Below are 14,153 nucleotides of genomic sequence, written 5' to 3' on the forward strand. Positions count from 1 at the left end.
TCTTTGATGTCACTCGGACTGTCCTTGACCAGACATGTCTGGCTTTACCTTGCACCAAACGTTATTCCCTTATCATGTATCTATAACTGTAAATGGCTCGATTGTAATCATGTATCAGAACTAGGGGTCACAGTTTAAGGATAAAGGGTAAATCTTTTAGGACCGAGATGAGAAAATCATTTTTTACACAGAGAGTGGTGAATCTGTGGAATTCTCTGCCACAGAAGGTGGTTGAGGCCACAGTTCATTGGCTATATTTAAGAGGGAGTTAGATGTGGCCCTTGTGGCTAAAGGGATCAGGGGGGTATGGAGAGAAGTCAGGTACAGGATACTGAGTTGGATGATCAGCCATGATCATATTGAACGGCGGTGCAGGCTCAAAGGGCCGAATGGCCTATTCCTGCACCTATTTTCTATGTTTTTATGTATTATCTCTCCGCCGACTGGTTAGCACGCGACAAAAAGCTTCTCACCGTACCTCGGTACATGTAGCAATAAACTAAACTAAGTATGGCAGGGTTACCAGGTTTGGAAACTTCCAACTATAAGGCTAAGTCGTGTAGGTTGGTGTGTCATCTTTGAAACACTGAGGGAAGATTTAAGTGAAGTGTATGAAAGGCTAACAGGCAGAGTAAGCAGATTTTTACTTCCCTTAGCAATGAGGTCAAGTATTTCTGTGGTTAGATGTGAGGCAATTGGCAAAGGGAGAAAAGGGAGAAAGCAATCACAGAGTCATAGAGTCATACGTGGTGGGAGTCTAGAACCGAATGGGTGGCAAGATCTTCCATTTATGAGTCAAGGGTCAAGAGTCAATAGTGTTTTATTGTCATGTGTCCCAGATAGAACAATGAAATTCTTACTTGCTGCAGCACAACAGAATATGTAAACATAGTACACTGTAAACAATTTAATAAATGACAGAGAAAAGTTCAGTGTGTGTATATATACACGTACTCACAAATACACATATATATACATGTGGGCCTAACTCAACGAAACACCAAAGAAGGGAGGTGCCTACTTGATAACCCCAATTATATACTTGCATCTACACGATTCTTAATATGCAGGTAGCTGTTTTTTTTTCATGCATACAGAGTTATTTATTGTAAGTTGGTATATTAGGTTAGATGGTTAGATAATAATTTGGCTTTAGGCTTGCTTTTCTTAGTTGAGTGCAGATCCTGGAGTTATAGCACAAGTACTTTGTGTTTTAATAGTAATATATTCACACACGCACACATGTGTACAGACAAAAAAACAAACACACAATGAATAATCAGCATGTGAGGAGGCATAATCTGTCAGGTTGTGGATGAAGGGAGGGGTAGCGGGATTAACCTGGTCTACATTTTGACCAGCACACACATGATGGGCCCAATGGCCTCCATTGGTGTTCTAAATCTCTATACGCGGCGAAAATCCTGGAGGAGAGGGGAAATATGGAGAAGGGAGGTCCTGTAAGGATTTTTAAAACATGAAATGTGGTCTCCATCCAAGAAATTGCAACGAATTGCGGACGCAGCCCAGCCCATCACACAAACCAACCTCCCTTCCATTGAAGGTAGAATTGCTGCCACAGCAAATGCAGCGCCGGAGACCCGGGTTCGATCCCAACTAGGGGGTGCTGTCTGTACGAAGTTTGGACGTTCTCCCCGTGACCTGGGTGGGTTTTTTCCAAGATCTTCAGTTTCCTCCCACACTCCAAAGACGTGCAGGTTTGTAGGCTAATTGGCTTTGTAAATGAAAAATTGTTCCTAGTGAGTGTAGGATAGTGTTACCGTGCGGGGATCACTAGTCGGCGCGGACCCGGTGGGCTGAAGGGCCTGTTTCCGCGCAGTATCTCTAAACTCTAAAAAATGCTGGAGTAATTCAGCGGGACAGGCAGCATCTCCGGAGAGAAGGAATGGGTGATGTTTCGGGTGGAGACCCTTCTTCAGACTGATATCAGGGGAGGGGGCGGGACTGAGATAGAATGGAGTCAGGGACAGTAAGACTGGTGGGAGAACTGGGATGGGGGAGGGGATGGAGAGAGAGGGAAAGCAAAGGTTATTTGAAGTTAGAGAAGTCAATGTTCATACCGCTGGGGTGTAAACTACCCAAGCGAAATATGAGGTGCTGTACCTCCAATTTGCGCTGGGCCTCACTCTGACAATGGAGGAGGCCCAGGACAGAAATGACAGATTGGGAATGGGAGGGGGAGTTGAAGTGCTGAGCAACCGGGAGATCAGGTAGGTTAAGACGGACTGAGCGGAGGTGCTCACCGAAACGATCGCCGAGTCTGCGCTTGGTCTGGCCGTCGTACAGAAGTTGACATCTGGAACAGCGGATACAGTAGATGAGGTTGGAGGAGATGCAAGTGAACCTCTGCCTCAACTGAAAATACTGTCGGGGTCTTTGGATAGAGTCAAGGGGGGAGGGAAAGGGACCCGTGTTGCATCTCCTGCGGTTGCAGGGCACAGTACCTGGGGAGGGGGTGGTTTGGGTGGGAAGGGACGAGTTGACCAGGGAGTTGCGGAGGGGAACAGTCTCTGTGGAAAGCAGAAAGGGGTGGAGATTGGAAGATGTGGCCAGTAGTGGGATCCCGTTGGAGGTGGCGAAAGTGTTGGAGGATTATATGTTGTATCCTCTCTCCTCCCTTCCATTGACTGCATTTACACCTCCCGCTGCCTCGGCAAGGCCAGCAGCATAACCAAGGACGAGTCTCACCCTGGCCACTCCCTCTTCTCCCCTCTTCCATTGGGCTAAAGGTACTGAAGTGTGAAAACACACACCTCCAGATTCAGGGACAGTTTCTTCCCAGATGTGATCAGGCAACTGAACATTCCCACCACAACTAGAGAGTGGTCCTGAACTACTATCCACCTCATTGGTGACCCTCGGACTATCCATAATCGGACTTCACTGGCTTTACCTTGCACTAAACGTTATTCCATTTATCACGTATCTGTACACTGTGGATGGCTCGATTGTAATCATGTATTGTAGTGTGTGGGTCTCAAAATGAGGCAAGTAGTCCGAAGTTTGAGAAGCACTTTTCTTTAATTCCTCCCGGTTCAGGGGAAGACGAAACCAGGGAAAGATGGCACCCAAACCCTGCCTTTTATACCCTCCGGCTAAGGACCGCCTCCGGACTGCACCACTCCTGTGCCGAGGGGTTCGGCAGTGTAATGGGACGACCCTTAGGAGCCGCCACAGTATTGTCTTTCCGCTGACTGGTTAGCACGCAACAAAAGCTTTTCACTGCGACTCAGTATACGTGACAATAAACTAAACTGAAACTGAACTGAACATAGAAACCTTGAAACATAGAAACATAAAAACATAGAAACATAGAGAATAGGTGCAGGAGTAGGCCATTCGGCCCTTCGAGATTACAAGACCTACACCAAACCCAAATCTATTAGGAGCAGACAAGGGCATTCGATCCAATTTGTGATCCCAGCTACAAAGACAGATGTGTACAGCAATTCGTTCTTCCCCCGCACAATTAAAGCATGGAATAATCTCCACCCTACTATAGTTACCCAACCAGATGCAACTAAATTTAAAGTAGCTCTTTCTTCCCAATAACCCTTTCTGGCTTAATCCCTCCCTTCACCACCTCCAGTTTAAATTCCATTTGGAATATTTTGGAGGACCAAGAAACCAAGAACCAAGAACCGCCATTCAATATGATCATGGCTGATCATCCAACTCAGTATCCTGTACCTGCCTTCTCTCCATACCCCCTGATCCCTTTAGCCACAAGGGCCACATTTAACTCCCTCTTAAATATAGCCAATGAACTGGCCTCAACTACCTTCTGTGGCAGAGAATTCCAGAGATTCACTGCTCTCTGTGTGAAAAATGTTTTTCTAATCTCGGTCCTAAAGGATTTCCCCTTTATCCTTAAACTGTGGCCCCTTGTTCTGGACTTCCCCAACATCGGGAATAAACTTCCTGCATCTAACCTGTCCAACCCTTTAAGAATTTTGTAAATTTCTATAAGAACCCCCCTCAATCTTCTAAATTCTAGCGAGTACAAGCCGAGTCTATCCAGTCTTTCTTCATAAGAAAGTCCTGACATCCCAGGAATCAGTCTGGTGAACCTTCTCTGTACTCCCTTTATGGCAAGAATGTCTTTCCTCAGATTTGGAGACCAAAACTGTATGCAATACTCCAGGTGTGGTCTCACCAAGACCCTGTACAACTTTCTTCACTACCTGCTTCACCTGCATGCCAACATAGTCTGAAGAAGGGTTTCGGTCCGAAACGTTGCCTATTTCCTTCGCTCCATAGATGCTGCTGCACCTGCTGAGTTTCTCCAGCATTTTTGTGTACCTGCCTACTTTCAATGGCTGATGTACCATGACACCCAGGTATAAATGAGAATTGTACAACGTACCGTCTTGGGGTGCCCATGTGTTAAAATTCCTAAAGGCCTTAAAAAGTTAATCATATCCGAGATGACCTCTCGATTAAGCACACTATTGCTTTGTTGTTTTGAAAGCTGGAACCTTTCAATTTTCATGAGCTTGCATTAATTGCCATTGGAATTGGATGACTTGACTATCCTCGTTGCGTTTAGGTTAGAGTCAACGTTTTGTGTTCAATGGATGGTTTTTAGCAGCTGTTTGTGAGCCAAACACCCCCAAAAGTCACCTGAGGACACAGAATCTCACGGCAAGATTGAAAATGATGCATTACAATGCTGAACATCAAAGTTAATATGGATGAGCTGTGAATAGTTTTGTGAAATGTTTGCAAAGGATGGGGTTGCATGAAGGAATGTCATTACAAGGGGCAGAACTACTGCAGAACATGGAAGAAGGAAAAGTGATTTTTGTCAAAACAAGTCTGAGGGATGGATGACAGGAGAGAGGTTTAGTTTAATTTAGTTTAGAGATACAGCAGTTTCTGCCCCAGCCAGTCCAGGCTGGCCATCACTCTCCAGTTCACACTAGTTCTGCGTTATCCCACTTTCTCATCCAATCCCTAGACTTTAGGGGGAGTTTTACAGAAGCCAATTAATCCGCAAACCCGCACGTCTTTGGGATGTGGGAGGAAACCAGAGCACCCGGAGGAAGCCCACGCAGTCACGATGGTGAACAATAGACAATGGACACTAGGTGCAGGAGTAGGCCATTCGGCCCTTCGAGCCAGCACCGCCATTCAATGTGATCATGGCTGATCATCCCCAATCAGTACCCCGTTCCTGCCTTCTTCCCATTTCCCCTGTCTTTAAGAGCCTTATCTAGCTCTCTCTTGAAAGTATCCAGCTTGTCCTGTGCTCGACCTGATCCGACCATCCCGACCATCGGGCCGTCCATAGCGGCGACTACGGAGGGTCAAGGCCCCGACCACGGCTGAACAGGGAGGAGGAGGAGGACTGTGTGAACTGTATTGCCTTCCACCACAGTGAAGAATGCTGTGGTGGATGTCTGTGTTGAATTGTGTTGTGTGTTGTGTCCTTTTGAATTGTAACGCTGCATGGTAAATTCATTTCACTGCACCTTATGGTGCATGTGACAAATACATTTGAACCTTTAAACCTTTTTGCTGTTCCTTTTTTAGTTTACTCCTTCGGGGTGGGAGATTGCAACCTTCACGTGGTCCGCCCTGTTTCGACAAATGCAATCAACCCAGCGTGCAAAATGAAATAAGATCAAATAGAACAAGCTGTCCGACAACATTAGGCTGTGCACGCCATATGCAAGAAGAAGAAGAAGTTTACTCCTTCCTTCCCGAAACTCATCCAGGGATGCACTTGATCCCAGCTGCCTTTACCTGTCCCATGCATCCTTCTTGTTTTTGACTAATGTCTCGATTTCCCTTGTCAGCCGATCTTCCTTCAGTATCTGCAGTTCTTTCCTACATACTTCAAAGATCATGACCGCTACTGTAGCCTGGTGGTCAAATGAATGGATGAATGAATGATGAATGATTGAGACATTGTTGTCACAATGATATTCTTTGATTCGCATTGCCCAAGGTATGTAAAGAGTTACCACATAAAGGGCACAAACAAAATTACAAATGATCCCGAGCCAGCTCCTCCTTTGTTTTTGCCCCCTCATTTCTTCTCCCCCCCACCTCCCAATAGACAATAGACAATAGACAATAGACATTAGTTGCAGAAGAAGGCCATTCGGCCCTTCGAACCAGCACCGCCATTCAATGTGATCATCCCCAATCAGTACCCTGTTCCCCCACACTGGGCGCCTATGTATCTGGAGGTTTCAAGCGCATCATTCCAGTTGACCATCCAAATGCAGTAGTGAAGTGCTGCCACACTGCCACAAACATCAGTTGTTGAAGGGTCTTGACCCGAAACGTCGCCTATTTCCTTCGCTCCATAGATGCTTCCTCACCCGCTGAGTATCTCCAGTATTTTTCTTTCTACTTTAGATTTTCCAGCATCTGCAGTTCCTTCTTAAAAAGTTGTTGGGATGAGCGTTTTCTTCCAAAGCTCCCCCATGCCTTCTGTAGGGAAACTCTACAGACTAGAGTCTTCGGGCCCAACTTGCCCACGCCAACCAACATGTCCCACCTTCTGCGTTTGGCCCATGTCCCTCACAACCTGTCCCATGCATGTATCAGTCTAATTGCTTCCTATGAGCCAACAATTACCTGTACACTTGTTCTATGATCTCCCTATTTTGCTTCCTACACTCTATCCCAGTGGTTCCCAACGTGGGGCGTACGCCCCACAGGGGGGCAATTTGATTTTTAAGGGGGGCAATTGAGCGCGACTGAGGAGGTCTGGGTCCAAATTTTCGATTTTTTTTTTTTTGGATTTTCCATCAGGTAAACATATGCAGTTTATGTTTCAGATGTTATTTTGAGTAAATATTTTTTTTGGGGTAAAAAAGGTCTTTATTGTGTAGTTATTACATAATCGCCGCGCCATCGCTCTTCATGCACGTCGCACGAAGCGCGCGAGGTCATGGGAGAACCTTATTTATTGAATTGGATTTAGAAATGCGATTCAAAGAGCTTTTGCTAAGTTACCCTTATAATATCTATTTCCTCCGTTTTCTCTCAAGGGAAAGCAAGGGGGGGGGGGGGGGGCATCAGGATTTTAGAGGTGATTAGGTGGGGCATGGCCAAAAAAATGTTGGGAACCACTGCTCTAGAGGCAATTTACAGAAGCCAATTAGTCTACAAACTGAAGATGGACACAGAAAGCTGGAGTAACTCAGCGGGGCAGGCAGCATCTCTGGAGATAATGGAATGGGTGTCGTTTGGGGTCGAGGCCCTTCTTCAGACTGGTCTTTGGGTTATGGAAGGCAACTGGAGCACCAAACTGGAATATGAAAGTAACATGGAGTTACTTTGAAACTTTGTCCGTGAGTGGCCGCTATTTTTGTAGCTTGGGTATGCAAGCAAAGAATTTCACTGTGCCTAGTCACATGTGGCAGTAATGTATTCCATTCCTATTCTGTGCCACCTGGAGGAAACCCACGCGGTAACAGGGGAGTATGTTCAGCCTCCGTGTAGGCAGCACCTGTAGTTGGGATCGAACCCGGGTCTCTGGCGCTGCAGAGCATGCGCACTGCCGCTGTACCACCGTGCCACCACCTGCACCACAGTGCCACCACTGCCATAATCCTCCTCCATTTCCATGGGCCAGTAATCCACGGGTTGGTTGATTTTCGCGCAGTATTCGTGGGTAATGAAGTAGAGTTTCAAAGTCTACAGAGAGATTTATGCCAGTTGGAAGAGTGGGCTGAAAGATGGCAGATGGAGTTTAATGCTGATAAGTGTGAGTGCTACATCTTGGCAGGACAAATCAAAATAGGACGTACATGGTAAATGGTAGGGAATTGAAGAATGTAGGTGAACAGAGGGATCTGGGAATAACTGTGCACAGTTTCCTGAAAGTGGAATCTCATGTAGATAGGGTGGTAAAGAAAGCTTTTGGTGTGCTGGCCTTTATAAATCAGAGCATTGAGTATAGAAGTTGGGATGTAATGTTAAAATTGTACAAGGCATTGGTGAGGCCAATTCTGGAGTATGGTGTACAATTTTGGTTGCCTAATTATAGGAAGGATGTCAACAAAATAGAGAGAGTACAGAAGAGATTTACTAGAATGTTGCCTGGGTTTCAGCAACTAAGTTACAGAGAAAGGTTGAACAAGTTAGGGCTTTATTCTTTGGAGCACAGAAGGTTAAGGGGGGACTTGATAGAGGTTTTTAAAATGATGAGAGGGATAGACAGAGTTGACGTGGAAAAGCTTTTCCCACTGAGAGTAGGGAAGATTCAAACAAGGGGACATGACTTGAGAATTAAGGGACTGAAGTTTAGGGGTAACATGAGGGGGAACTTCTTTACTCAGAGAGTGGTAGCTGTGTGGAATGAGCTTCCAGCGAAGGTGGTGGAGGCAGGTTCGTTTTTATCATTTAAAAATAAATTGGATAGTTATATGGATGGGAAGGGAATGGAGGGTTATGGTCTGAGCGCAGGTATATGGGACTAGGGGAGATTATGTGTTCGGCACGGACTAGAAGGGTCGAGATGGCCTGTTTCCATGTTGTAATTGTTATATGGTTATATGTTATATGGTTATATGGTATCTCTAAGGTCTGAAGCCAGCGTTTTCTGCTTCCTTGGCACCTCCACAGAATTTGATCCACTGCTTCATTCTTAAACCATAAGTCGTTGTGCCTTGGTGTTTGCGATCCGCTTCGACCACAAGGAGTTTGAAGCCAACTTGTCCTCAGTGAGTTTATCCAATAACTAGCGGCCCCAATACTGAAACAGAAAGTCCCTGATTTGAGCCTCGGAATGTGCTGACTCTGTTTATTGCTTTGATGGTAAACCTCCACCCTCGGTCTGAAGTTTCAGTCTTGGCCTCAGCAGCCTCAGCTCCATCCAGAACCGCAAGAAATTGCAAGGTCATTCCAAAGACTTAGAGCCCTGTAGGTTAATTGGCTTTGTGTGTCCGTGTACATTGTCCCTTGAGTGTGTAGGGCAGAGTTAATGTGCGGGGATCGCTGGTCGGCGCGGACTCGGTGGGCCGAAGGGCCTGTTTCCAGGCTGTATCTCTAAACTGAACTAAATTGCAACGAAATGCCACACAAACCAACTATCAGTCTGAAGAAGGGTCTCGACCCTGTTCCTTTTCGCCAGAGATGCAGTCTGACCTGCAGAATTACTCCAGCTTTTTGTGTCCATATTGAGTTCAAACCAGCATCTGCAGTTTTTTCCTACACTCATTTATTGATATCCTTCTATGACACAAAGTAATTTTGGTCTGATAATAATACTTCATTGGGATCATGATGAAAATCTATTCAAACCCATTGTAAATGTTGCTGCATGCATTACTTCTTAAGACACACACACAGTGCTGGTGGAACTCAACGGGTCAGGCAGCATCTATGGAGGGAATGGGCAGGCGGCATTTTTGGGTTGAGACCCATCCTAAACGTCGCTGTTCTATTCCCACCACAGGTGCTGCCTGACCCGCAGGTGTGGAAGGAATGGACGGGCGACATCTTGGGTCAGGACCCTTCGAAGGTGTTCTCTCCACAGATGCTGCCTGACCTGCTGAGTTCCGCCAGCAATTTGTGTTTTGCTCAAGATTCCAACTTCCATGTTCCTTGTGTCTCAATTATTCCTAAAAATGAATCATTCTGAAGGGCGGCACGGTGGCACAATGCTAGAGTTGCAGCTCCAGAAGCCCAGGTTCGATCCTGACTACGGGTGCTGTCTGTATGGAGTTTGTACGTTCTCCCTGTGACTGCGTGGGTTTTCTCCAGGTGATCCGGTTTCCTCCCATACTCCAAAGATGTAACGGTTTGTAGGTTAATTTGTTTTTAAGAAGGAACTGCAGATGCTATAAAATCGAAGGTAGACAAAAGTGCTGGAGAAACTCAGCGGGTGCAGCAGCATCTATGATGCTTTCGGCCCGAAACGTTGCCTACCCGCTGAGTTTCTCCAGCACTTTTGTCTACCTTGTAGGTTAATTCGCTAGGTATAAATGTAAATTGTCCCAAGTGGACTAATGCATTTCGCTGTCTCTGTACTGTACACTGACAATGACAATTAAAGTTGAATCTGAATCTGAATCTGAATCTGAATCTGAATCGGATGTAGGATAGTGTTAGTGTGCGGAGATCGCTGGTACACACATACTCAGTGGGCCGAAGGGCCTGCTTCCACCCTGTATCTCTAAACTAAACTAAAAATTGTTTCCCAGTTCTAACGAATGGCTCTGGGGCCCGAAATGTTAACTCTTTTTAAATGTTTCCCTTTTTGGAGATACTGCCCAGTCCGCTGAGTGCTTCCAACATTTTTCAATTTAGATTTTAAGACACCCTCATCATAAATGAAAAGGAAAATAGACGAGCCCTGCTAGCAACTGTGGAATTATCATTTGGCAAGGAGTCTGGAAAGATGGAAAGTGGAAAACTATTTGTCCAGAGAATTACCGAAAATTGTCGATCATTTAATAATGATGAATCGTTTGCCAGGATCTGACTAGGAGGAAAAACTATCTTCGGAGTGCGGAAAAATCCAAGTACATTTGACTGGTTTCAACTTGCACGTGGCTGCTGTCTTTGTTTCCACTGGTGGGAAGTGTCACCATGGTCCAAAGAGCGTTTAGTAGTTCAACTGGTGTTTCAAGCGGAAATTGACTAGGTTCTTGATTAGTACGGGTGTCAAAGGTTACAGGGAGAAGGCAGGAGAATGGAGTTGAGAGGGAAAAGATAGATAAACTGGGATTAGGATGGAATCTGGGATATGTTGGCCGGTGTGGGCAAGTTGGGCCGAAGGGCCTGTTCCCACGCTGTATCATTCGATGACTCTATGACTATCAGCCATGATTGAATGGTGGAGTAGACTCAATGTTTAGAAGGTTAGAAATGTTTGAATGCTGCACTGACTGGCTGACATTTTAAATTTCGTTGTACATGGCCCATGTTACAATGACAATAAAGAAACTATTCTATTCTATGTGCCGAATAGCCTAATTGGATGTGAGGAGGATGCTTTCCACTAGCGGGAGAGTCTAGGACTAGTCACAGCCTCAGAAATAAAGGACACTCTTTTAGGAAGGAGATGAGGAGAGATTTATTTCATCAGAGCACGAAGAACTTTTTTCACACGGAGAGTGGTGAATCTCTGGAACTCTCTGCCGCAGAGGGTAGTCGAGGCCAGTTCATTGGCTATATTTAAGAGGGAGTTAGATGTGGCCCTTGTGGCTAAGGGGATCAGAGGGTATGGAGAGAAGGCAGGTACGGGATACTGAGTTGGATGATCAGCCATGATCATATTGAATGGCGGTACAGGCTCGAAGGGCCGAATGGCCTACTCCTGCACCTAATTTCTATGTTTCCATGTTTCTATGTTAATCTGTGGAATTCTTTGCCACAGAAGGCTGTGGAGGCCAGGTCAGTGGACAATTTAAGGCGGAAACAGATAGATTCTTGATTAATACGGGTGTCAGAGGTTGTGGGAAGAAGACAGGAGAATGGGGTTAGGAGGGAGAGATAGATCAGCCATGATGAATGGTAGAGGAAACTTGATGGGACGAATGGCCTAATCTACTCCTATTCCTTACATAGAAACATAGAAATTAGGTGCAGGAGTAGGTCATTCGGCCCTTCGAGCCTGCACCGCCATTCAATATGATCATGGCTGATCATCCAACTCAGTATCCTGTACCTGCCTTTGTTCCATACCCCCTGATCCCTTTAGCCACAAGGGCAACATCTAACTCCCTCTTAAATATAGCCAATGAACTGGCCTCAACTACCTTCTGTGGCAGAGAATTCCAGAGATTCACCATTCTCTGTGTGAAAAATGTTTTTCTCATCTCGGTCCTAAGAGATTTCCCCCTTATCCTTAAACTGTGACCCCTTTTTCTGGATTTCCCCAACATCGGGAACAATCTTCCTGCATCTAGCCTGTCCAACCCCTTTAGGGTTTTGTAAGTTTCTATAAGATCCCCCCTCAATCTCCTAAATTCGAGCAATCTTAATTCTGCTCCAATGACATGAACTTATGTAAACATGTACAGAAGGTACTTCAAAAACACAGCATCCGTTAGAAAAAATAGTTGCGTAAACACACAAGGACAGAAAGTGCTGGAGTAACTCAGCAGGCCGGACATCATCCCTGGAGAACATGGATTGGTGATGTTTCGGGTCGAGATGGGCCTTTATTTGTTTCTTCAGGAGTGGAGGAACAAAGGCTGTGGTCCTTCAGCCTTTGATGTCTGACCTCCTTTGAAATTCACGCCAGTCTTGGTTGGTAACACAAGTTTGGGCATGGACACTAAAATACATTAACACTCCAGTGTGGGATCCTGCACTGTGTTAAAAGAGGTCACTTAAATACACTCTATCTTTGAGTGTGAGATGACGGTATTTAACACTACACCCATCTTTAATTCAAAAATACCAACAAATGAACTGCTGCTTGCTGAGTTGGTGTTGCATCAGGCAGTTACTTTTACCTGCCGAATTTTGCTTTTAGTTTTTTTTTGAGATAGTCCACACTGACCAGCGATCCCCGCACATTAACACTATCCTGCACACACTTGGGGCAATTTTACATTTTGCCAATTAACCTACATACCCGCACGTCTTTGGAGTGTGGGAGGAAACCGAAGATCTCGGAGAAAATCCCACGCAGGTCGCGGGGAGAACGTGCAAACTCCATGCAGACAGCACCCGTAGTCGGGATCGAACCCTGCACCACCGTGGCTGCCCTTGACAGGTCTCAAAATGGACAGTTTCTTCACTCAAGATCAGGGAGAGTGTAGTCTCTCTTTACTGTGTGGTCACTGAAGGCCATTTGTCACAATGCAGCATCTCCGGCCCCTGATCTCCAGCGTGGTAATACAGATAGACAGGCTGCAAAATGTAGCAAGGAAGTGCAGATGCTGGTTTAAACTAAGATAGACACAAAATGCCGGAGTAACTCAGCGGGTCGGACAGCATCTTTGGAGAGAAGGAATAGTTGACGTTTCGGGCCGAGACCCTTCTTCAGACAATTCTTCAGCATGAAGAAGGGTCTCGACCCGAAACGTCACCTATTCCTTCTCTCCACAGATGCTGCCTCACCCGCTGAGTTTCTCCAGCATTATGTGTCTACCTTCGATTTTTTTAGCATCTGCTGTTCTTTCTTAAATATAATATCATAAGATCATAAGATCGCAAGATCATGTGTGATGGGAGAAGAATTTGGCCATTTGGCCCATCAAGTCTACTCCGCCATTCAATCAAGGCTGATCTATCTCTCCCTCCTAATCCCATTCTCCTGCCTTCTCCCCACAACCTCTGACACCCGTATTTCAAATATTGTCACTTAACTTAATCAAGTTCAAGTTCAAGTGAGTTTATTCTCATGTGTCCCTGTATAGGACAATGAAATTCTTGCTTTGCTTCAGCACACAGAAAATAGTAGGTATTTACTACAAAACAGATCAGTGTGTCCATATACCATGATATAAATATATACACACATTAATAAATAAACTGATAAAGTGCAAATAGCAGAAAGTGGTTATTAATAATCAGAGTTTTGTCTGTCAGGTTTAATAGCCTGATGGCTGTGGGGAAGTAGCTATTCCTGAACCTGGTTGTTGCAGTCTTCAGGCTCCTGTACCTTCTACCTGAAGGTAGCAGGGAGATGAGCGTGTGGCCAGGATGGTGTGGGTCTTTGATGATGCTGCCAGCCTTTTTGAGGCAGCGACTGCGATAAATCCCCTCGATGGAAGGAAGGTCAGAGCCGATGATGGACTGGGCAGTGTTTACTACTTTTTGTAGTCTTTTCCTCTCCAGGGCGCTCAAGTTGCCGAACCAAGCCACGATGCAACCGGTCAGCATGCTCTTTACTGTGCACCTGTAGAAGTTAGAGAGAGTCTTCCTTGACAAACCGACTCTCCGTAATCTTCTCAGGAAGTAGAGGTGCTTAATCACTTAACCAACTAATATCGAAGCTTCCAATGCAAATTGATTATCACACCCAACAGAACCAGGGAGGGAAGGGTTAATGTCAGTTTCTCAACCCATGTGATGATCAGGAAATATGGATAAATAGGTCGTTTGTTTAAAAAGAAATTACAGATAATACTGAAAGTAAAAACCAGTACATGCACTACCCCTGTTCCAGATCACTCAACCCTGTGCTAACAATGCTCTGAGTTCCCAAAGCT

Source organism: Leucoraja erinacea, chromosome 18 (assembly GCF_028641065.1).
Source record: "Leucoraja erinacea ecotype New England chromosome 18, Leri_hhj_1, whole genome shotgun sequence".
NCBI classification, from domain to species: Eukaryota; Metazoa; Chordata; class Chondrichthyes; order Rajiformes; family Rajidae; genus Leucoraja; species Leucoraja erinaceus.